The 22,172-nt window shown below is 42.7% G+C and overlaps 1 protein-coding gene across 3 annotated transcripts in view; it reads right to left on the reverse strand.

Moving 5' to 3' along the window:
- The window catches only part of CSRNP3 (cysteine and serine rich nuclear protein 3), a 91,645-nt gene extending 70,475 nt beyond the window's left edge, over positions 1–21,170 (reverse strand). Inside the window, exon 1 of one of the 3 annotated variants that reach the window (XM_021400276.1) lies at positions 21,070–21,170. The gene's annotated coding sequence lies outside the window, so the exon portion shown is untranslated. Of the gene's footprint in view, positions 1–4,480; positions 4,647–20,851; positions 21,037–21,069 lie in introns of those variants that run through there. The other 2 variants (XM_021400278.1, XM_021400277.1) reach the window with 2 other exon arrangements.

Raw genomic sequence — 22,172 nt, forward strand, 5'->3', positions numbered from 1 at the left:
CCTTGTACAGCTCAGTATGCTCCTGCCAAAGCATGCTATGGACGCAACTGGTATATGCCAAAAGGGCCTTAAGAGCTCTCCAGCCAGCATGCAACAGGGAGCAAAGCAGCATGAATTTAAACACACAGTCTGGCTGCTCATTCACCATTGCTAAAGCTAGCAGAGACAGCAGGAATTCAAAAGCTCTTCCTTCGGCCCCATGATCCCTATATTGTGGAAGTCCTTCTTATGAAATCTGCAGTGTCTGCCAGTTTCAATAAACAAGTACACACACATCTGAACTCAAAAAAAAAAAACACAAAAAAAACCCAACACCAAAGCAATGTAACTCTGAACTATGTTTTCGTCTTTTACCCAGAAAGAGACAAGCAAACTCTTCCAGCTCAACGGTTTACATATAGATGGGGGCATATATGTGCATGCGTGTATGGACAAAATTTAACAAAGGACTAAATCCTTTTTACCTTGCTCTTGCATCAGTTATTGACAAAAGCGGTGCTACCTATATGTAAGAAGATAAAAATAGACGTCTAAGAAATGTGAGGTAAGAAACAAGAAGTAGGTGGGTTGATATTTTCTTGCAGGGGGGAATAAAAAATGTAGTAATATAACCTGTCTAATATAAGCTACGCGGTCTGATGCCAGAACTATTAATTTCTCTTTTTTTTTTCAGACACAATGCAGAATATAAAACCAACCTGGCAAAAATCTCAGCTCATCTGTCTACAACTTGCTATTGAAAAGGAAATTAAAAAAAGCAGTATTCTCTCCATGTTATCATCACTACTTCCACAAATTGGGCACAGTGACATACAGTGTGCAACAAATTTTCTCATTACTTTTTCAGCAGCTGGGAAGTTCTGCTTCTATACCCAGAAATCAAAGGACCCATGTCACACTGGCACAACTCAGCTACAGCTGTAGAACACACTGATGTTACTTCTAGTAACTTATCAAATTCCTCAACTAATGTTCAGATTTATTTTTTTATCTCCATGGAATCTTAAATTACATAATGTTTTTAATTTTCATCTCAATACAAAAATAAAACAAACAACAACAACTGAAACACTATTCTCAACAGGAAGGCCTGCCATGATTAATTTTTATTGTCCTCACAGAAAATTTTCTATAATCCATTTAATAATCTGCCTTATTAATACTTTAATACTCTCATACAATGAAAGATACCAGATCCTTTCCTCTTACTCATTTCAATTAATAAAAGCAAGTATTCAGCTCTCCCTTTAAATGACCTTTGGTACTCGTGTTGTCAGCTAAAAATGGATTTTAGTATTAATTTGCAGAGGATTAATTATTTATCTGTGTAACAATACCTTGTAATATTTTAATCTTGCCTTTGAGACCCTGCAGAACAGGAGAAATGCCTCATTTGGTGCTGAAAAATTCATCAGTGATTTTGATCTATGCCACAACGAAGCATATATACACTATCTAAAAAAAAGAAAAGGAGGCACATTTTGCCTGCCACACAGCATTCAGGGAAAATTTGTCATTTGTTCTGTTTTGGCACAATCAGGAATCCATCCAATGGAAAAGAAGAAGAGAGAACAAAAAATAAATTATTGTTTTTTTTTCATACGTTCTGAATATCAGCTAACAACAAAAGAAGCTGTAACATGTACGAGAAATCAACAAGAACTGGATGAAAAAGGAAGTGGATTTAATTCTTTAAAGAATGAAGTTTCTTAGCCATCGTTAACAGAATACTATTTCTTGCTTACAGCAAGTAAGTGATTTTAAGTGTTTTTGTTTTTGGCTTTTGTTTAAGGTAATTGAGTATTTAACTTAAAATCATTTGTATGACATTTCAGTCACCTACCCATGTAACTGATGAGAACGTCTTCACTAGAGGTTTTGTAATAAATTAAGAAAAAAGTATTTTACTTGCACAGAGTTAAATTACAAAAGCAGGGCTTAAACATACACTTCTGACCATCGACCTCACTGGGAGTAAGCCTGTCCGCCTGCATCCTCAAATGTTGCACAAGGCACACTCACACCCCCATCCTCACCACGAACTGTTTTTCCAGCTTGCTGCCTGCTTTCAAGTTCTTCAACAATCCTGCCCCCACTCATGTACTCCCTTCTCAGGTCTGCGACCACAGCTAATGAGTTTCTCTCATTTCTGTGCTGCTGGTGAGTTTCAGCAGCAGCTGATTGGGAATATTGGATAGAACATGCTTATCTGTAGTTCAAGTAGAATACATGAATCACTAGGGAACTTCAAAACTAGTGACTACACACAGTAGTTTTATCTAATAATGACACTGTGAAAGATATTAAGTAGGTATTTTTAGCCAGCAAAAGCCAAATCCATCTGCAGCAGTGGCGTTTCCAAGGAGACAGAATCATTTAAATACATGTGGAACTAGATCTTTGTTTTCATCAACTCCTCGCTGTTACCGGAGCTGGTTTGAGTCAAACTTCTCATTTCAGGAAGAGAAAAAGGCAGGGAGTGTGACTGGAATAAATAAACCGTGGATTGTAATTCAACATTTTCCTTATAGATTCAGATATATATCCACTGCTTACAAATAAAAAACAATCGGATGCAACTCATCTGTTTTTCGTCATTCTTATTCATCAGTGCTCACACTGCGATATATACAGAAATAGCTTTTCAGTTATTTAGAATCATTTTGTAAATCACTACAACGTATCGATTTGTTTGATTGTTTGTTTAGCAAACTTACATCAGCCTCCATTCTAGAAATGGCTAGAAGATGCTGGCAGCTGTAAGGTGTGTAAATAAGTGGGCAAAGGACAGAGCTTCTTCCACTCCTCTTTAGTGCCCAGCAAGAATTTTATTGGCTTTCTCCAGCTTTTCTTTAATAAAATCACTTTAAGAATCTTGGGTCTTCTCTAAGTGAATGTGCTCTAAATGAACAGAACAAAACTGGATACATGCATTTACTGATTTTAATCTCTGAAATCTAGTAAAGCTAAATTCCAGAATTTTAGCAGAATCTAGCTTTATAAACATACAACCATATAGACTCAAACCAAGAAGAAAGTTTCTAATCCTTCCTCTTATTTCAGCTCTGTATACATGGACTGTGACAACAAAATAATCCCTTCACTGTATTTCTAGCAGAGTGGAAAGATGAACAATTAACTGATTAAAAACAAGTCGTCAGTGAAATAACACTCCCAGCTCTTCTGTCAAATGAAGAATCTAGAATACTGTATTGTAAGATACAGACAAGTGTCACAAAAATTAACAACTTCTTAAGGAGCAATCACTATATAATTTAAAAAGGAACCCCTTCTATAAAAGAGTAAATATTGAAAATTGCTTAAAAATTAGGTATTTCTCAGTACGTTATCATTAACTTCAAGAAATTTCAAGAAAAAATGGTCACATTGGAAATATATAGTGGTTACTGGAATACTTGCAGTAGCTTCTTTAAGATAATTATGAGATTAAATACAGAAAAAATATGTTTATCTAAAAGAAATTAATTCCATGAATTCCTACTGTAGTGGTAATTCCATCACTAATGTGAAATAATGTAAATAACTGTTTGCTTTTAAAAAAAAGATATATACTGGCAACAATTTATAATCACAATTCATTTATGTCAATAAAGATTTCTGCTTCAAACATGCATAATGAGGTCCTGTAGTGTTACGGCTATTTGCTACATGTAAAACATGCAGAAATGAGTCAGTAGGGAGTTGACACATTTAAATCCTCCCCCAGTACAGAAAATTCTACTGTGCCCAAATTCTTCAGTGGGACAAGGAGTTCCTTCTGTAATTCTGAACCCTCAAATAACACACCTCAATAAATAAGCCTGTTTTCTGCACTAAGTTATTTATTATATTAATACATACTATTTTACTATTTACTCTTCACCATTCCAAATTTCTGTGAACTAAAAGCTGCCACTAACATATAAAGACTACAGAATGAGTTTCATACAGTTAATTAAATTTGGTATGCAGCTGCAATAGATAAATCTTGTAATACCTATCTTGTATGTGTAATTTAATTATATGCATTTTATGAAATAATTTTATGATTGAATTATAAAGCACATAAATTCTAAACACAAAAATAAAGCAAAAATCCATGAGAGAACCTTCACTCTTTTCAGAGCTACCTACATAGTTTTGCTGTTGGTAGCATACTCTGCATTTTCAACAATAACTCCATGACACAAAAGATCTCTCATCCTACAGCCTTATGAACAACTTCATCGTCAGTGAGATGCAATGCCTATACAGTCACATGAGGAAGTTCTCAAACAGCATCAGGGATGCCTAGGATTTCCCTATGGATCCCAATTAAGTTGCAATCTCCTAGAAAGCAGAAGTAATAACTCAGAAGCTGCTTCAAAGCCACTAATGAGGAACAAACAGTAAGATTCTTGCACATGCATTTTTGTCAGCCAAGAAATATTGTGGCAAGGATCAAGAACAGCTGCTCAATACAGCATTTTTTCTCCCTTACCTGTAAACTGGTTTTCTGTGTTTCAGCTCTATGAGTGCAGACTGAAAGGTTTACTCCTCCTTTTTTCCGTCCATCAGATAGCAGTCATCCAATAACTGAAGTCATCCTGGCATCCTCTGGAACATGCTCTCTCCTCTCTCCCCTATTTCCCGCTCCCCACCCCCATCTGCATCCTAGCAAAATGGGAAAACAGCAAGGAAAAAAAAAAAAGCATATGTGAAAAATAGCTCTAATAACCTACTTAGTAATCAGTGAGGACACTGTACTGAAAGGTAATGACGAAATTTATAGACAAGAAAAAAAAGACATCTCTATTAATAACCTTCAGTTCCTCTAGTGAATAGCAATTCTCCCCTTCAGCTCCTTTCTCTAAGAAAAAACAAGCAAGCAGCTGCAGGAATATTTACTGCCTATATACATTCTTTGATACTGACTCAGCTCTCCAGACTGTCAGTGAGGAGTGCTGCTGTGCTTTTAAGAAATTTTGTGATTACCAAAGTAACAATGCTGCTTTTACACAAAGCAAGATTCTGAAATCTCAATGCAAATTACAATTCAGAGATTGATGACAGTAATTTCCTACTACTCTCCAAATCTGTAAAGCAATACCAATTGTACAGACTAAAAATAACACTACCATTTTGAGATATGCAGCATCAGAAGTTCTGAGGCCAAAATAATAGAGGGTGGGGAGAACACAAATTTTCCATGGCTTTAATTTCTACCAAATTGTAGCTGTACTTCAGCCATTTTAGTATCCCTAAGCATCAGCTAAATACATTTTCTTTCTGCTTGAGATAGTATTCCTAAAATATCTGAAAGAGAACAACTGCTTGTTGAAAGAGAACAACATTTTCCTTGAAGCTTTATATAGATAAAGCTCTGCCTATATAAGCTGTGCTTATGCATCTTTATTACTTATTTCACAGAATCATAAGATATCCTGAGTTGCAAGAGACCCACAAGGATCATTGGCTCCAACTCCAATAGCCCAAATCTAATGCCAAAAGCCAATGCTCTAGGTGAAGTTTGCCCAAACAGAACTTTCTACCTAAACAGGAACTCATATCCAAAGAAGGAGGGGATGAACAACTTTCAATTTTCAAATTTTTGTGCCTCAATTCTATTGCTAAGTCTACTTGCAGCCTCTTAAATTCATGATGAAAAAGTGTTTTCCAAGACACACTGCAAAGAGAATTTTGATTTTCTACGTATCCATATCGATCGGGCATCAGCTCAGTTGAAGACATGAGCATTAAATTCATTTCATGAGAGTTTAAAATCAAAATCAAGAATGAGACTTTACTGCCACATCAAAGTACTTGTGTTCCAGGATTTCCCTTTGAAATCAAAATACTAAGAAGTAAAAGCTGGCAAATACCTTCCTGTTTACAAACTTCTATTTGCTGCCACAGATTTCCATTTAAATTAACTGTGAATTCCTTTAAATAAGAGCATCCATCTTCACTGAATCATTGATCTTTAACCATAGTGAGACCATACAAATTAGCATACTCCCAGTATAAAGTGATAGCTGTTTTAGCTTCTGGAAAAACTAGCTGTCAGTCTCATCATAACAAACTGCCAGTGGATCCTGTGCATAACACTCAGATTCTGTAAGACACCTACAAGCAAATTAGATCAATTTAACAAAAAACTTTACCTCAATGCCTAGAAAAATGGGAATTCATTCCTGTCAGTGTTTGAAACTACAATAATTAGATGTCTAATCCAGAAAAATCAGTTAAGTTTTTTTTTTAGTGGTAAAAAAATTTCAGGAACACTGAGGAAAGTCTGAACAGACGTTTTGCCTGAGGAGTGACTAGCTGGAAGACATCTCCAACTCCATTTCCTTTGTTATCTGCACAGATAAGCTTAGAGTTGAGCACCAAGGCTTCACTATTCTACTGGTTTAACTGCTGAGGGAGATGCAAGGAGGTAGACAATTGTAGACTCATAACTGGTTTTAATATAAAACTTTTCAATGCAGATGCAAGGTGCTTTGTTGTTCCAGTCCTGAAGCACTATTATTACTCAGGGAGAAATGAGCAGTACACACAAACAAGTCAGGACTTCTTGCAAGGGACTGCTATGCAATAAGGGAGTTATTAACAAAACCAAGCAAACAAAACCCAGCCTTTAAAACAGTCCCAGACTGAAGCAACTATTTAAGACAGTCAATCTTCTAAAAGAAACTGCAAGTAACCTTGTTCCAAAAAAAATTGTTATAATTATGTAGGCTGATGTTTCCCCCACACTTTACAAGACACATACATGCCAACCTCCTCAGCAGAGTGTTGTTTGCGCAATCTTTCCAGCCTGCATTTGGCAGTTTCTTCTAATTTCTATGTAACGTTCAGATAGACCTTGTGAGATTTGCCCTGTTTTGCACACCAAAGATGAAGCCATTTGCCTGATAAATGTGTTTTAAATATGTGAAATGCAATTCTGTGCTCAGGGCAAGACATACAAGCAATCTCCTATCCTGGGGGTTTGGACGCACACAAGGAGAAATTACAGACAGTGCAGCTGGTGGTCTTTAAAGAAAATGCACAAAGTGGTCCACCATGGGCCTGAGCATCCCTTGCCAGGTAGCCGCTTTTAAATTAAGCCTCTTGCCCTTGGCCACGCCCAGGCTATGCTACAACCATGCAGCAGCCATGCAGTACCCAGCCACATGCCCCAGAAGCCAAACATGGACTCAATCTCCTCACGACGACCTCAGGCCTGCTGGGTGGCCATGGGCCTGCTGGCCTCACCAGGCTGCCAGACCTGGTCCATGCTGAGGTTTCAGGCGCCTGCTGCCCTCTGTGCGCTGCTTCCCAGTCCCCTCAGAGCTGCCCCACTGCTCCCGGCCATGGTGGCTGAACCAGGCCAGCCACTTCCATTGCCAGAATCTTCAAAGCCTTAACTAACCTATCCAGCTCTGAAGAGCTGTCACTGGACTAATTTACTCCATATATACAGAGACGGAAAGAAGGAAAGCGTGTCCTTTTTGAACCCAGGCCTGTACCCATTTCATGTTGCGACTCAAGTGATTAGTGAGTGGGTTTATACTCATTCAGCCATTTCAGCTTTTTCTGGAACTTTTTCCATCTCTACTTAAAGCCTCTTAATATATATATTTCATCTGATTTTTTTCCCCAGAACTACTACATTGGACAAAAGAAAGGCTTCATCAGGAAGCAGACTCCTGCAAAGACTTTCTTCACTTCTCCTTTTCCTCATCAACTCTGTTGCTAGCAAAATATTTGCTTCTACTCTTTTTGGCTGTATGAAGACTAAAGCTTCTTTTATCAATCCCTTTATGGAGGGGTGACATCTTGAAGGATCACCTCCTTTATGAAGAGGAAAGAAAAGAAGCTTCAGAGAAAAAATGTAGAAAGCATAAATAAATTACATCTCAGTGGTCTCTGCTTTACCATATAATGATACTGACAAAGTAAATTAAAAGAGATGGTGGGAAAAAAAAAAAACAACCAAACAACCACACAAATAAAATGCATATTTATCTTAATGCTTTAGACAGCCCTGATTGTAAAGGTGATCTGACACAGCTTAGTGAGTAATTAGAACCTCAAACAAATCTCTTATATTTCATAACAACCTGATTCTTTCCAGAAAATCCTTCCTCAGCCTCTTTCTTTGGCAGAGCTAATTGTTCCACTCTCCTTCTTCTGTAGCCTCTATCAGTAATCCCATTTTCCTTCTCTTTAGGCCTTATGCTTCCCTTTATTAAAAAAGATTTTCAGCTGTTCTATTTCATCTAATAATACAGATGTTTTTTTCCTCTTTCTGCTTTATTCTATCCCCTATCTAGTCCATGCCTCCTTACTGCACATGCCAATTTCCTTCCTAGTGCCATGAAGGATTTACTTATCTAAAGACAGAGCAGTTAAAATTCTTTAAAGATAAATCAATAGTGAAAACCGCAACAATGTCTGACATCAAAGAAGATCACTGGTTCGTTAAGCTCTGCAGCCAGTTTTCCATTAGTGGCCCTTACTTCGTATGTACATCCAAAGCAAGCCAAGGCTGCCTTTTCTCTCTGCAATCTGGTACAGGATGTGCCGCATCTCCCCGTTCTCATACTTAAAATGCTGGGCAGCACACTGCACACCAGTTTGGTTTCTTCTGAAATGCAAACCTTCAGCAAGTAGAAGAGGAAGAAAGGGAAAAGATGGCCAGGGGATAAAGGTAAGTCAGAGAACTCTGATTATTGGTATCACCTCTTTTTATCTCCTCCTGATGATCCACACAGGCAGTCATAAAGCAGGTGACTCCCAGCAGCCACCTCAGGTTATGTAATTTTTTGATAGTTGATCACACAGTCTTTCTTTGGAAACTAATTACTGGATACCTCTTCTGTAAAGTGCGAGAGCAGCTCAGGCACACTGTTTAATGAAGACACAAACAGAGGTTGATACTTGGAGAAAACCACAGGCAGACATTTGAGTCTCAGCAACTTGTTCATCAGGCTGCTGATTGCAGGATTAGGCATTTGCTTTAGAAGAATGGTGTCTGCTGCCTGGGTCAGGACCAAAAGAGTCATCAGCTCACCTAGAAATTCAGGAAGCAGTCACATCTCCAGCAGCATAATGGCTGTCCTGAAAAACTGTTGTGATGACATCAGACAAAATTTCACACAAGTGGTCTAGAAATAAAAATCTTGTTCACTAGTCTGGTAGCAAGATTCCTGAAGACACTTCATGTACCACATATTAATTTATTAAGTCTCCTGAGAGGAGAGAGACTTCATAACACTTTGATTCTCAGTGCCCCACATCCCACCAGTCTGTCATGAGTGGAATGTGCAATTTGAAACACAGGCCAAGAGCTCTCCGCATACTCCAGATATCCACGGGTCCCCAGGCACGCACATGCAGGCTCTATTCTTCCTGAGGAATTTTGGTTTTTGCCATCAGACCATTAAAATCAAACAAACATACATAATAACACCCCCCCCCCCCAAAAAAAAAAAAATCCAAAACAAATCAAAACACACTACTCCAGGAAAAATGCATCTGCTGCTCTAAACTGATAGTAGCAGGGTTAGGAGAGGCTCCTGAAAACACTGTCTGTGTGCCACCACACTGGGACATGCTGTCAAGTAATTTCAACAGCAGTGCTGAAAGATCTGTCAGCAGAATAGCAAAGGGCAGCAAGTCTAGAAGAAACTAAGAAAGCCAGACACAGAGCATTCCTTAGGTGTCAGAGATGATGCAGCCCAGGACAGACAACCACTGTCAGTGCCTGGGTGGAAGATCTGCTGTGGAACTGAAGTCCAAAATGACTGAGATCCCATCTGTAGTAAAAATGGCTCACATGGCTAGGAGCTAAAAGTTGCACCAATGGCTTACATGGTTTGCAAGAGGTAAAGGTCCAGCCTCTCAAAGATGGAGGACAAAAAAATAAAAACAAACAACATCCTTGTACAAAGGTCTGCTCTCTTTTTCAACTCCCTCATGTAATATACACTAGATTTGAGAAGGGGGAAAAAGAGATACTGTCATCACCATCCAGTTGATGTACATCTGAGAAGCTGTGGGGGTGGAAAGGTAGGTGGAATTGGTATTTCTTCTTACTTATAGACTGGGATCAGCTGTTGCTGAACCCACATTATTACTACAAAAAGCCACATCCAGCATATCCAGGATGCATCACAAACCAACTAATTTCCTTCCTACCAGGAAAAATATTTTCTGACCCCTCTGAATTAGAACTTCTGGATTCCAAGTTTTGACTTCATTAAATCCAGAACAGACTGCCAACTCCCCATTCTTTTTTCAAAATAACTATTCTAGAAAAGTAGCTATTGCAATGAGCAAGAAGTGCTTCTGTAGCTCCCAGGAACATCTGAAATCTAAGCAGATACTTGTGGACAGATCCCTGAAGAGCGATGGCCTAAGCACTGCAAGACAACACCACAACTACCTGAATTTCACAGCCACTGTCAATTCCCTGCAGCAACACAGAACCCAGCATCAATAAGGAATGTCCCAGTATGGTCCCAAGAAGAGTAAACACTGACATAAGAAAAACAAGAAAGTCAAGAGTGAACTATGTATGATTCATCAGTGTGCACTCAGTGCTGCTGCCTGGAACAATTCTGCTTGGTCAAAAGAACTGCAACCCAGTCATGTTCTGCTATAAAAGCCAGGCCAAGCTTGCTCACATTTTCTTAACTTGAAACTGCATCCATTGCAAGGAAATCGCTAATGATTTATGACTGACAGCAAATGGAGAGTTGAGGTTTCTTTCTCACAATTGGTGGACAGATGCCAACATCTACTAGCCTTAGAACTCACCAAGGCATGTAGGATTTCAGCAATCCAAGTAAATAGTGAGAGGCTACCACATAGAACATGTGCGAATCTCTGAACAAACTAGAACTCTGAAATCAGAAATATCACCGTATGAAAATGCAGCACACGTATGAGTTATGTTGGCTTAAATGCCCTACTGTCTGCACTTACCGAGGCCTGAAGGGATGACTGCTTGGGCTGGAGAAGCAGCTGGATAATTACTGGTGATGCACAGCAAAAACACATTGCCCTATAGTTCAAGAATCTGAACTGCTTCAAGAAAGAACAGGATTATTTTACATTCAGGCAATTTTACTTTTTAATAGAACCTAGAAGACCATGCCATCCTTGAAGCAGCTCTGCCTAACAGCATTTGTTCCAGTTTAAAAGAGTAAGAAACCGAGCCTATTTTATATGAGGATGCTAGAGTGGCCACTCTTGACAACATGTTACTTTATGTGGAATTTTCAATGGGCTGTAAAAATTATTCTAAGATAGTGAAAACAAAACAAACAAACAAACAAAAAAAGGAATACACTGCTTGCTGCGCAGTTGAAAAGTGATTTAGTCCCTTCCTCCATTTGAAGAGAGACCTCTGCAGACCTCTGTTTACAATAAGCAAAGTTTTCTTTAGCCCTTGTTAAACAAACTCAAAACAAATTCTCCTTTGCTCTTAAAAAAGAAAATAAAGCTTGTGTAAAAAGACCAGAAAGCTCCATGAAAATACTGCCAGGTGGGAACAAATCTCAGGGCAAAATTGAGAACCATATCCAAGGCAGACTAATTTTCACCTTTTATAAACACAAGCTGCATAAACTTCAGCTCCTCAGACTTCCACTCACTTACCAGTATCTATCTACATTCCTTCCATCAACCTAGCAGTGCAGTCATCTGCCTTCAGAGAAATCAAAAGGGGTACAGAAAAACAACACAATGGAGAGAAAAGGTAAGTAAAGAACTTCTGCACAAGAGCATGCATGGATTCCCTTAATTCATCCACGACTATCTTATAAAGCAGCTTCCTAGCACAGAAATTATTTCCAGTCCCAATTATTTATATACCAAGCTAGATAAGCTCTTCCCAAATTCAGAAATCTACTCTTCAAAACAAATAACAGTAAACAAGCCAAGCCTGAAACATCAGGTTTTAAAAACAAGTTTCTTTTGAACCATAATCTAGACTTCATGACTGAAAGATAAAACTAAGCACTCCTGAACAAGTTTAGATTTTTGTTTGTTTGTTTTAAACTAACCTTCATTTTACTTCTGGGACAAAAAAATTCAAGTGTAGCAGCTCCACTGATAAGCATACTGCTGGCAGAGCATGGAAGAAAAAAGATGAGGTACTATCCCTCTTGGAAGGGGCACAGGCAGACTGATGCTAAAACGGTCACTGATCTGAACCGCTAGTTCAGGGAGGGATACCACTATTTTATCCTTTTTTGGCTGTGACAGATGCATTATGACACCTTACTTAGTCATCACTACTAAGTGCCTGAAAGATTACTAAGAATACTTTTTCTTTCTGCTTATTTTATAGGTTAGACTATTTTCTTCTTTTATTTATATTTCCTCTTCCTCTACTAGTGCACCAACTTGATGAAACCTTTAAGTTCATTTTGAGTCAAGCCAGTTCTGACCTTGCTGGCAATTATGCAAATAGATGCCCCCCAAAAATAAATCAAAATGCTTGCATATGCCTCAAGATGCCTGGAAATTTTCAATCTTTTATTAATAATTTCTTCAATACATACCAAAGACCATCTGTACTTGGAAAGCATAAGATCCTTCACACTCCTCTTGTTTAGCACCATGGATAAGGCATTTTAAAGAAGGAACTACAACAACAGTGTAATATCTCTATTTCTGTCACAGGATCAAATTTCCTGTCCACAACAAAGTTTGTTCAGCAAGCAATTCACTTGCACCTCCACATACTGATTTGCAAAAGAGTTCTAGAAGAGGACAAAAGATGATTCTAGTCCCTGTTTACAAAATGCTGTATCAAACCCATGAACAAGAAAGCAAACCCAGCTATCCCTTTGTGCAGCTGAATGACTCAATAACTAGGTTTGAGCACTATGCCCCTTTTTGTCTAGTTTCAGCCAGGAGACAGACTCCTGCTCAGAACTGTCTTCTCCAAATTATTTTGTATTACAGGACACTTCTGGAAAATGAAGGTGTAGACCTGAACATTTTCAGACTGAGGAAAGAACAGTAACCAAGTCTCACTTCCTTAGGAAGTGTTTCCCAGTGCAACAAACAAGTACATGCCTCATTTGTAAAAGAGAAAACCCTATCACATTAAGAGTCTACCCACAGAAGACGGATCAGAGCCATGGATTCTCAGTGTACACAGCTGCCCATACACAAGAAAACCAGTCATACTACTTTGCTAGTATGTCCATTTTAGCCCATGTAGAAGACACAGTGAACTGTAGGATGAGTGAACTTTTAAGTATTACTTTAAAGGTTATGGCGGTAGAGAACCATCAAACTGGTTTCCTGAATTGCAAGTGTCTTATTAGCCAGCTCCAGGGCAGCACCTGCCCTTCCAAAAAGGTTTCCCTCAACCACAAACTTCATAGGAAACATACCAAGAAAACATCAGGGCTGGCAATGAAAAGCAACACAGCAGAAGGCAAACACAGGGTGTTATTTTAACCAAATTACTCCAGATGCATCAAACAAGGGACAATAAAATGTCACTAAGCACACACATCTATTTTCAGATCGATGAACTTCTGAAGGACCCCAAAAGAATCCCGAAGTTGTCATCAGAAACAAACAAAAAAAATCAGTAATTCTCATGCACAAGACAGTGACAGAATCTGCTCTATTCTGCATCCTTGTGAATTGGCAATAATTCTGGCGAAGTTAATGAGCAATTGATGGTGGAGAACAGGCTTTTTTGTTAAGCGTTCAGAGACACAAAGTCAAAGAATCACACGCAGTGACAAGTCACTCGGAGTCTCCCATATTTAGAACTTAGATGCATTTCTATTCAGTATGTCTGTGTAAGAGAGAAGCATATGTTAGACAAAGGTCTATTTTAATCTCTCAAACTTACTAGTGTGCCTGTTGCAGGCTTCCTTGTACAAGCCAAGCCTCAAAAATCGGGCTAGGAAGGGAGCTGGCCCAGTGGTAAGGGATGTAGTGCATAACACTCATTATACAAGATAACCAGAGGGCAGCTGGTGTGGGAAAAATATGCCTTTGTGTCCCCTGATCAGATAGAAAGTATCTCAGAGTTAAGCGCCATGCTGTCACTGAGTCAACATAGATGACACCAATGATACTTCTCATTTACAGCTACAACAAGAGGGAAAATGCTGAAGGTCAGCCGTGGAACAATCACATCGTACTCCTGTGACACGCTGATACAGCAGCATCAGAGTGTTAAGCACTAATGAAAAACGTGTTTATAAGCAAACAAACTGCGATTTGTCAGCAACTTCCTCAGGTACCAGAAAGCAGTGCTAAAGAAGGCCTCCCCTGTAAACACATTACACAGAAGAGGGCAACACATTTTTACTAAGTGTTACGGATTAAAATTTAATAGAATTGGAGTATGAACCGGAAGATATTGCAAAGTCATTTCAAATTTCTGTCAAATGAATACTTGTGATATTTTAACCTACTAATGCACAGTTTTAACTGAGTGCTTCCACGTGCAAGACAAAAATAAAGTGTTTTGTGTCAAGTTAAGTTTTAGATGAATGCTCATTACTCTATGCAGATTAAAAAATAAAAAATCTCTAATCATGTGTCATTAAAACAAGGCTAAGAACAAGGTTAAATATTTTGAATTTTAATCTGTTTAAAAATCAAATAATCTAATACTGAGGTGCAAATAATACAATCATTAAAAGATATTTTAATGAACATGGTATTTCACTCTAGTCACAGGGTACGGCAAGAGAATAAGTTCCTTCTCTTACATAAAACTAAGCAATTTTAGCTATGTTTATGGCGTTTTTCTTCCATTTCTACTGACGTTTACAGACTAAATCTTCTACAGCCCTTTAGGGAAACAGTAGTTTTGAAAATAATTAAGTGAATGTGTTTGTGCTGCAGATCATGCATCCTTGTGAAAACTGTGGTTTTCCCTCATCTTAGGGATTTTAGTCAGAATCAGGAACTGAAATGGTATCAAGGCGAGTGTTTCATCAGTAACATACCAGATACTGGCAAGAAAGCTAGATGGATTGATCAGTCAACACATGGGCTATTAAAAGCCTTTAAATATACTTTGTGCTAAACAAAGGTAAATTTTTTTTAAATAATCATTTTTATCAGACTGCTCCTAAAAGAGGATTGAATTAATTCCTTTTGATGTGTAGTTGTTGTTAAAATGTAAGCCACACGACTACGAGGGCACAAGTAGTAGTTCCCTTTAAAATCACTCTTCATAAGGCAAGTGCCATGTTACAAGCAAGCTTCTCCTTGAGACCATCAGCTTGGTGCAATCACGCGCTGACACCTAGCGAGTAGTTGCAGTTATGGAACGCTGCTCCTTATTGTCTAATTGCCCATGCAGGACAGATGTCACCAATATATTTATGCTGACAAGATTTTTCACATATGGACTATGTTTTCCTTCTAATTAGAGAGACATTAAGATGTGTGGTATTAACCGTACACAGGCATGAAAGTGCACATACAGTATAGAAAAATGTGTATGTCCCCATAAAGGGGTCACTACCTCATTCTGTTTCCCACCCACCCACCAGGACAGCCTGGTGACGAGCACAGAGCACAGCAACAAAGCCAAGACACGCTCTCAGTGATGGCACACATTTTTGGAAATCTCCATCACCACTCAGGGCTCCACGGCTGGCTCCCCAGAGCAAATGGTTTTGTTTCCATTACGCAGCAGATGGTGACAGAGATGATCTGAAAAGCCCGTGAATGTGAACAGCACATGCTGGGGAGCAGCAGAGATGGCAGCTGGAGGATTTATAGCCAAGAATGACCCAGGGTCAGCGGCTGTGTCACTGCCTTGTCACCGCCTCCAATGTGCCTCAAGAGAGGCAGCAGCTGGCTGCACGGCCTCCGCACCTGGTGTTCCACGGTCCCAAGCCACAGCCTCAACACGTACAATGGAAAAGATCTGAGATCACAACTCATAGCTCTGCTGATTCTTTAATTGCATTTAAGGGATCCTCTCTCCCAAACTTTAAGCATTTCTCAAGCATAACGCCCAAGCAATCATCTCTCTCAAATGGCCAGGGAGCACTGCACAAATTGCGCAGTGAAGGACTCCAGCACCTGGCATGGCAAGCAAAATCAGAAAGACAGATATCATAGTAAACTTTCAGGCTCACACAAATGAACTGAGGCGGAGGGCAGTGGCAGAGGTGGTATGCAATGCACTGCCAGATGCCACATAGAGATCTGCATACCCACGGTCATAATTCCCACATTCACATCCTGATCTGTCTGAATCCCCAAACGTGAGGATGCCTGGACACCAAGCAAAGCATCCTGAATGGTACAGTCCTGCAGGCTAGGAGCTATTGTTCAACATCAGCGCTTAGCTGATTTAAAAGTTTTTCTTCATGAGAAAGACAGCAGAGGGCCAAGCTATGTGTCCCTACTTATTTATCTCCTAGAAAGGAAAAAGAAGAGAAATTTAGCTCTTTTAGGACAGCTCAAGCTTCACTTGAAAAACCCAATACCATCTCACACTTCAGAGTACCAGTGTATCCTTGTAGCACTAGCGAGAGGCCTTCTACAGGTGGATGTTTGGGTGAAGTTATTGCCCAAGCACTGGGTTGCTGTTCTCCTTACAACACAACAAGAACTGCACACAGCTGGATGAGCAGCGTCAGCTGCAAAGCTCAAAGCAGCACAGCTCCATTTCCATGGTTCCATAAAAGCCCTGTGTGCGTGGTGAGGGAGACAAGCAGAGACAGAGGACTCCCAGCACAGACCACGTGAAAACCAGCAGGCCACTGGGAACAGGCTTTGCTGCTAATGCATTCTGAGACCGCCTTTCAGATGTCGAAGAGGTCTTCCTTACCTGTAGTATTCAGAGGACTTTACAACACAGTTACCTAGTTTGCATACACTGCTTCCTTCAGTAACCACATTATTCCTACTTTCTTTTTCATCAGTTACCAAAAGGGGAGGGGAAGGGACCACAAGAGACATGTGGGGAGCCCAACAAGTTAGAAATTGATTCTTTTCTGGAACAGGTCCTCAAAAAAAGAAGTGGGAAACAATGCCAACACCACAAACCCACGTAACCAGGAGAGGAGCAGCTGTGGAGGAAGACGCGGTGCTCCAACTTCCATCACTTCACCGGCACTGATGGGAGGGCAGCTCCACAGCATGAGACGGGCTCAGGACGTGCCAATGCTATGACCACTACCCTGGGCCCCACCCCGCCCTCAGCAATTCTTCTGGGCAAAATCACTGATACATTCATTTGCATAGGGGAGCAGTCAGCACGCACACAAAAACACGTTACTGCAGTTGTTCACAATTTTTTGCATAAGGATTCTGTACAGAATGTTGAGATTCTTGTGTTACAATGCATAAGCCCATTTTAATGGGTATTGGAAATGATGTCCAGCAAGCGAAAGCAATATCAGCAGGAGCCAATGCAAATCCTGAGCAACTCTACTCATGGTGTTTTATATGTATATCCAGTGTTTACAGCTGTGGCCCTGTCTGCCCACCTGGAAGCAGCAGGTTTCTCACGTCATAATTACAGCGAGCCTTAACCAATTTTCTACCATCACCTATACTATGTTATAAATCAAAGCCAATCCCGTCAAGGAGGAATTCACCTTTCCATGTAATCTTACAAACAAGACACAGATTATTAAAAGGGGGATGGGAAGAGGCCAGGACACGAGGGAGCCTGCCCAGCTCCTTTCACGGATCAAAACTGCTTCTGTAATAAAGAGAACGTACAGCTCCTCAAACCGTATACAGTGCTCTGTTTTGCAGATCAAAAATCCCTGTTGCCATGGGAACTGCAGAACGAGTCCGTCACGGCACAGCCAGGCGGGAGCAGGAACCTCTGCCAGGCCACCGCCACCCCTGGGCTGCTCAGCACAAACACTCACGTGTGCTCAGCCTGAAACCAAAAGGCTCCCTCAGATCTCACTTGCAAACCCCCTCCCACAAATATCTAGCAGATTTTCAATATAAATGACATGCATGTGTCCTTTATACAAAATAAGGCAAGCAAAGCACAGTTTAAAATAGATGTATTATGAGCAATATAGGAATACCAATTTGTATGTCTCCCAGATACACTTGGTACAAAACGTCCACCAGTGGCTTATACTGTGCCCACAGATGCATGCGTCAGTAAACAGATCTTTAACAAAATACAATAAAAAGACTAAAGCGCTCGAGACATACACCAGAAAAGAGCACTGCATAAGACAGATTACGTAAAGTGAGATCTAAAATGCAGATGTTTAACACAGCATTTCAGGATTAGTTACGCACATAGCCTGCCCTCCCTGCCTCTGTTCTCAGTCAGTAACAAAATGAGTGTAGGTAGGAGCCACCTCTTTGGGACAGCCGCTGGCACTGCAAAGCAAGGTGAGGGACCAGCACCAGACCGCACCGTGCCACCCCCACCTGAGTGCAAGCTGCTCCCACAGCTGTGAGTAACAAACAGCAAAACGAACGCCAACCAAAGGATCCCTGCAACTGCATGGAATCACCATACAACCAAACACACCTGTTGCAGCACTCTGCTATAATCCTTCACAAATGCTAGATTTATTTTTCTGTCGAATACGTACAATGACATCAAATATCCTAAGAATCTATATATCAGTTTCTTTATCTGTGCGAACACCACTTGCTTATCACACAGCGTGCTACACAGAGCATGGCCCTGCCCGAAGCAGTGACCCCGGCTCGCTCTCGGCGCCCTCCGTCCCACGTGCGGCTCGGGGCAGCTGCCGGCAGCTCGGCCGCACCGCTCCTCCAGACCGTGCCGCCCCGCACCGCCTCACGCCCCTGCCGGGAGCCACTCGGGCAGAGGGCCCGACAGCTGGGCGGGTCGGAGATGGAGTAAGCAAAATAGCGACGGCTAGTTTGCAAAAATTGCAAATATATTTAAACTGAGCTGGAGGGCAAGCAATTTAAAACAGCGGAGTGAAGGTGATCTGTGTGCAACACTTCTAACTGTGACGTTTTATAATCGTAACGGTGTGTTCATTCAATAATTTTTCAGAATTAGCAAAAATAGAAGTGTCTCTGCCCCAGGGGTGACAGTGAGGAATAAGGGTGTGAAGTAAGAGAGCAGCTCAGGTAATGCCACAAAGCACACCACAAACTGTAAAAACAGAACCAAACCAAAGCAGGAAAATATTTCCTCTTCCAGATCATCTTACCTGCACCTATCAGTCCTTCACTTGATGCTCATCCATTTGATGAGTCACTATTTCTCATGTTCACACAAGGACCAGCAGACATCTCCGCTGCCAGGGCCACCAGCTGCTCTTCTCTCAGGCCCGCTGTCCCTAATTCAGGCACTACTGACAACCTGTAAAGATTCCTCTACTTACATTTCACTATTTAAAAAAAAAAAAAAAAGAAAAAAAAAGAAAAAAAGGGAGGAAAGAGCCCAGGGCAGAGCACAGCCCCACTCCGTCCCTCTCCACTCGAAGCACGCAGCGCAGTGACTGCAGGGACACATCTCTCTGCAGGACGGGAGCTGCCGCCTGCACCGCTGCTGTGCTGTCAGCACCACCCGCACCAACCCAGCACGCTCTGTGCTGTGCCCACTCTGCAAGGCATCCTGGTTTTGAATTGCAGCGATTGACAATAGAGGATGTGTGTTGCAGCAACACAATTACAATTTCTCACAGTTGTTGCTTATTTCCTCCTGCAATTGCTATGCAGCGAGAAAGGCAGGAAATAATTTAGAACTGCTGTTAGAAGGAGTTGGCAGAGCCCAAAATCTGGACAGCGAAGCATCAGGCTGGCATTAATTCACAACAACGTGATGCTGTGCACTGTAAATGCTCCTCTGCCCATGGTGTGCAGGCGGGTTCCTGTGGAGCCAAGGACAGACCGTGCTCAGACACCTTCTGCCCCACAGACGGTGCGCCATGGCCTGGGACCACCGACCCCACTGCACACAGACTGCCCGGCTCCAGCCAGGGCAGCTCCACTCTTAGGAGAAAGCTGTGTTCCTTTCAGGATGAAGAAGTACACGGGTCCAACCAGCTATGTTTGAGACCCCCATGAATGCCTTACAATAAGGGATGCGTAGTCACAAAGACAAATAGAAGCCATCTCCGCAGGCTATGTTTTTCCTGCTTTACAGTACATTCCGTGCCCTGAACAAGTAGCAGTCAACATGTTTGGTGACTTATCCTCAACTAGCAAAGCACGCTGCCGGGCCAGCCTGAACCATGCTTCGTACGGCCAGCACGAAACCGAGACACCGCGACAAACAAAGGAGCAGCCGAGCACCGGCCCGCAGCCGTCGCGCAGCACGTCAGGGCCGCCCAGCGCGGTGGGGCTGCGGCCACACCGGAGTGTGCCGGACTCGAGCACCTTCACTCCTATGCGTTTATTTCCTTCAGCGCTTCCTGGACTAACAGCGATAACACCCGCAAGCTTTACAGCCAGCGTTCCCCGCACGCACTGTTTTAAAATTCCACTCTCCCATTGGCACAGCGAGGAAAGGGAGGCACGCCACTCGCACCTGGCAGCCATTAGCAGCGGCCGGCAGCAGCCGCCTCTCCCGGTGCCGCGCGCTGCTCGCGGGACGCGCACGCACCGTCCCCGCACCGCGAGGGAGCGGACGCGGTACGCCTCGCCCCGCAGCCGCCGGCCCCCAGCGGCTGAGGCCTCCGCGGGCGCTCCGGGCGAGGCGCCGCGCGCGGCTCCGCAGCTCCGGCTCGAGGCGCTCCGCACAGCCGCCCCCGAACGCTCCGGGCACCGAACGGCGGCCGCTCTCAGAGCGGCCCGGGAGCCGCTCGCGGATCCCGGCTCGCCCCGCTTCCACGCCGGGAAGCACTCGGCGCGTCTCTGACCGTCGCCTCCTGCGCGAACGCGCGGCACGTCCGCAGGTGCTCACCAAATCCACCAGCCTCGCGCCGCCGTTATATCCCACGCAGCCGCACCGAGCGGCTCCCGCAGGCCGCCGCCGCCTCCGCTGGGCGGTCGTTTTGCTCGAGACGCCGCTCCGAGGCCGCACGCGGCGCCCGCCTCCTCCGCCCGAGCTCGCGGCCGCCTCTCCGCTGGGGCTCCCACCGCTCACGGCCGCCCCGGCGCCTTCCGTGGCGCGCCGCTCACCTGGCCCTGCAGCCGCAGACGCCGGCGCCTGCTACCTGCCTGCCCGCCCGCCGCGTGCCGCTCTCAGCTCCGCGCTCCGTGCAGGGTGGGGCAGCGCGAGCTGCAGCGCGCGGAGCGGCCGCGGGGCGGCGCTGTGAGGCGGGGCGGGTGGCGGCGGCGGAGCTCTGCCGCGGTCCCGGGGGGAAGGCGCGGGGTCCCGGTGCCTCTCGGTGCGGTGGCCGCGCGCCTGCAGGGAGTGCGCAGATATGCAAGCGAGGCGGGGCGGCCTCGAGCAAAAGCCAACCTGCTTGTATTTTTATTATTATTTGTCCTAGGCTTCTGTTAAAAAGCGTAGATTGTTTGTGGGTGGTGTAACTCGTATGACGTGCCTTTTTTGTCATACCTCTCCTGCGACAAAACCAACCAACCAGCCAGGACTTCGAGATGTTGCCCGTATTTCCTAGCTTTTGATGTGTTCAAGGCAGCACTTGACATTTACAGCAGAGCAAATTTCAGGAACAGCGCTCAGGTGTGATTGCTACCTCAAATTTTGGCTCTCCTGCTTTTGCTGTTGCAAATGCTACTTTTTTGAGAACCACAGATGACTTTGCAGGGATGTACGTTAACTCTCATTTTAATGCGTTGAGAGAATGGTCATACCCTGCAATCAGAATAAAGCCTCATGACAGTATCTGGTCCCTCCATTTTACAGAAAACTGCTCTGTTTCTGTATAGGCCACATAGGAAGTCTCATTAGAAAGACCTTGATGCAAGGCACTTTCTCAACATACAGCCAAGCATCTCTCGATGAATTCCATAAAGTTCAGACACAATGAGGAAATCTGCATGACAAAACTGATGCCATCAATGCGTTGTTTTTTTTTTTCTCAATTCCACTGCCACCCCACCTGTTCAACGCCTGCCTTCTGCATCCTGATCCAGTGCTCCCGCAGGCATGTGCGCAACACCCAGTGTGCACCCAGCTCCTTGGCAGCACTGTGTATAAATTCACCATAGAAATGTAACATTATAGTATTTTTATACATTATAATTCCATTCAGCACCCTAAAATTTAAGAAAGGTATGAATTCTGTCCTTCACCAGAAGTTCTAGCAAAGCTTCTG

This window comes from Numida meleagris, chromosome 5, assembly GCF_002078875.1.
Source record: "Numida meleagris isolate 19003 breed g44 Domestic line chromosome 5, NumMel1.0, whole genome shotgun sequence".
Lineage (NCBI taxonomy): Eukaryota > Metazoa > Chordata > Aves > Galliformes > Numididae > Numida > Numida meleagris.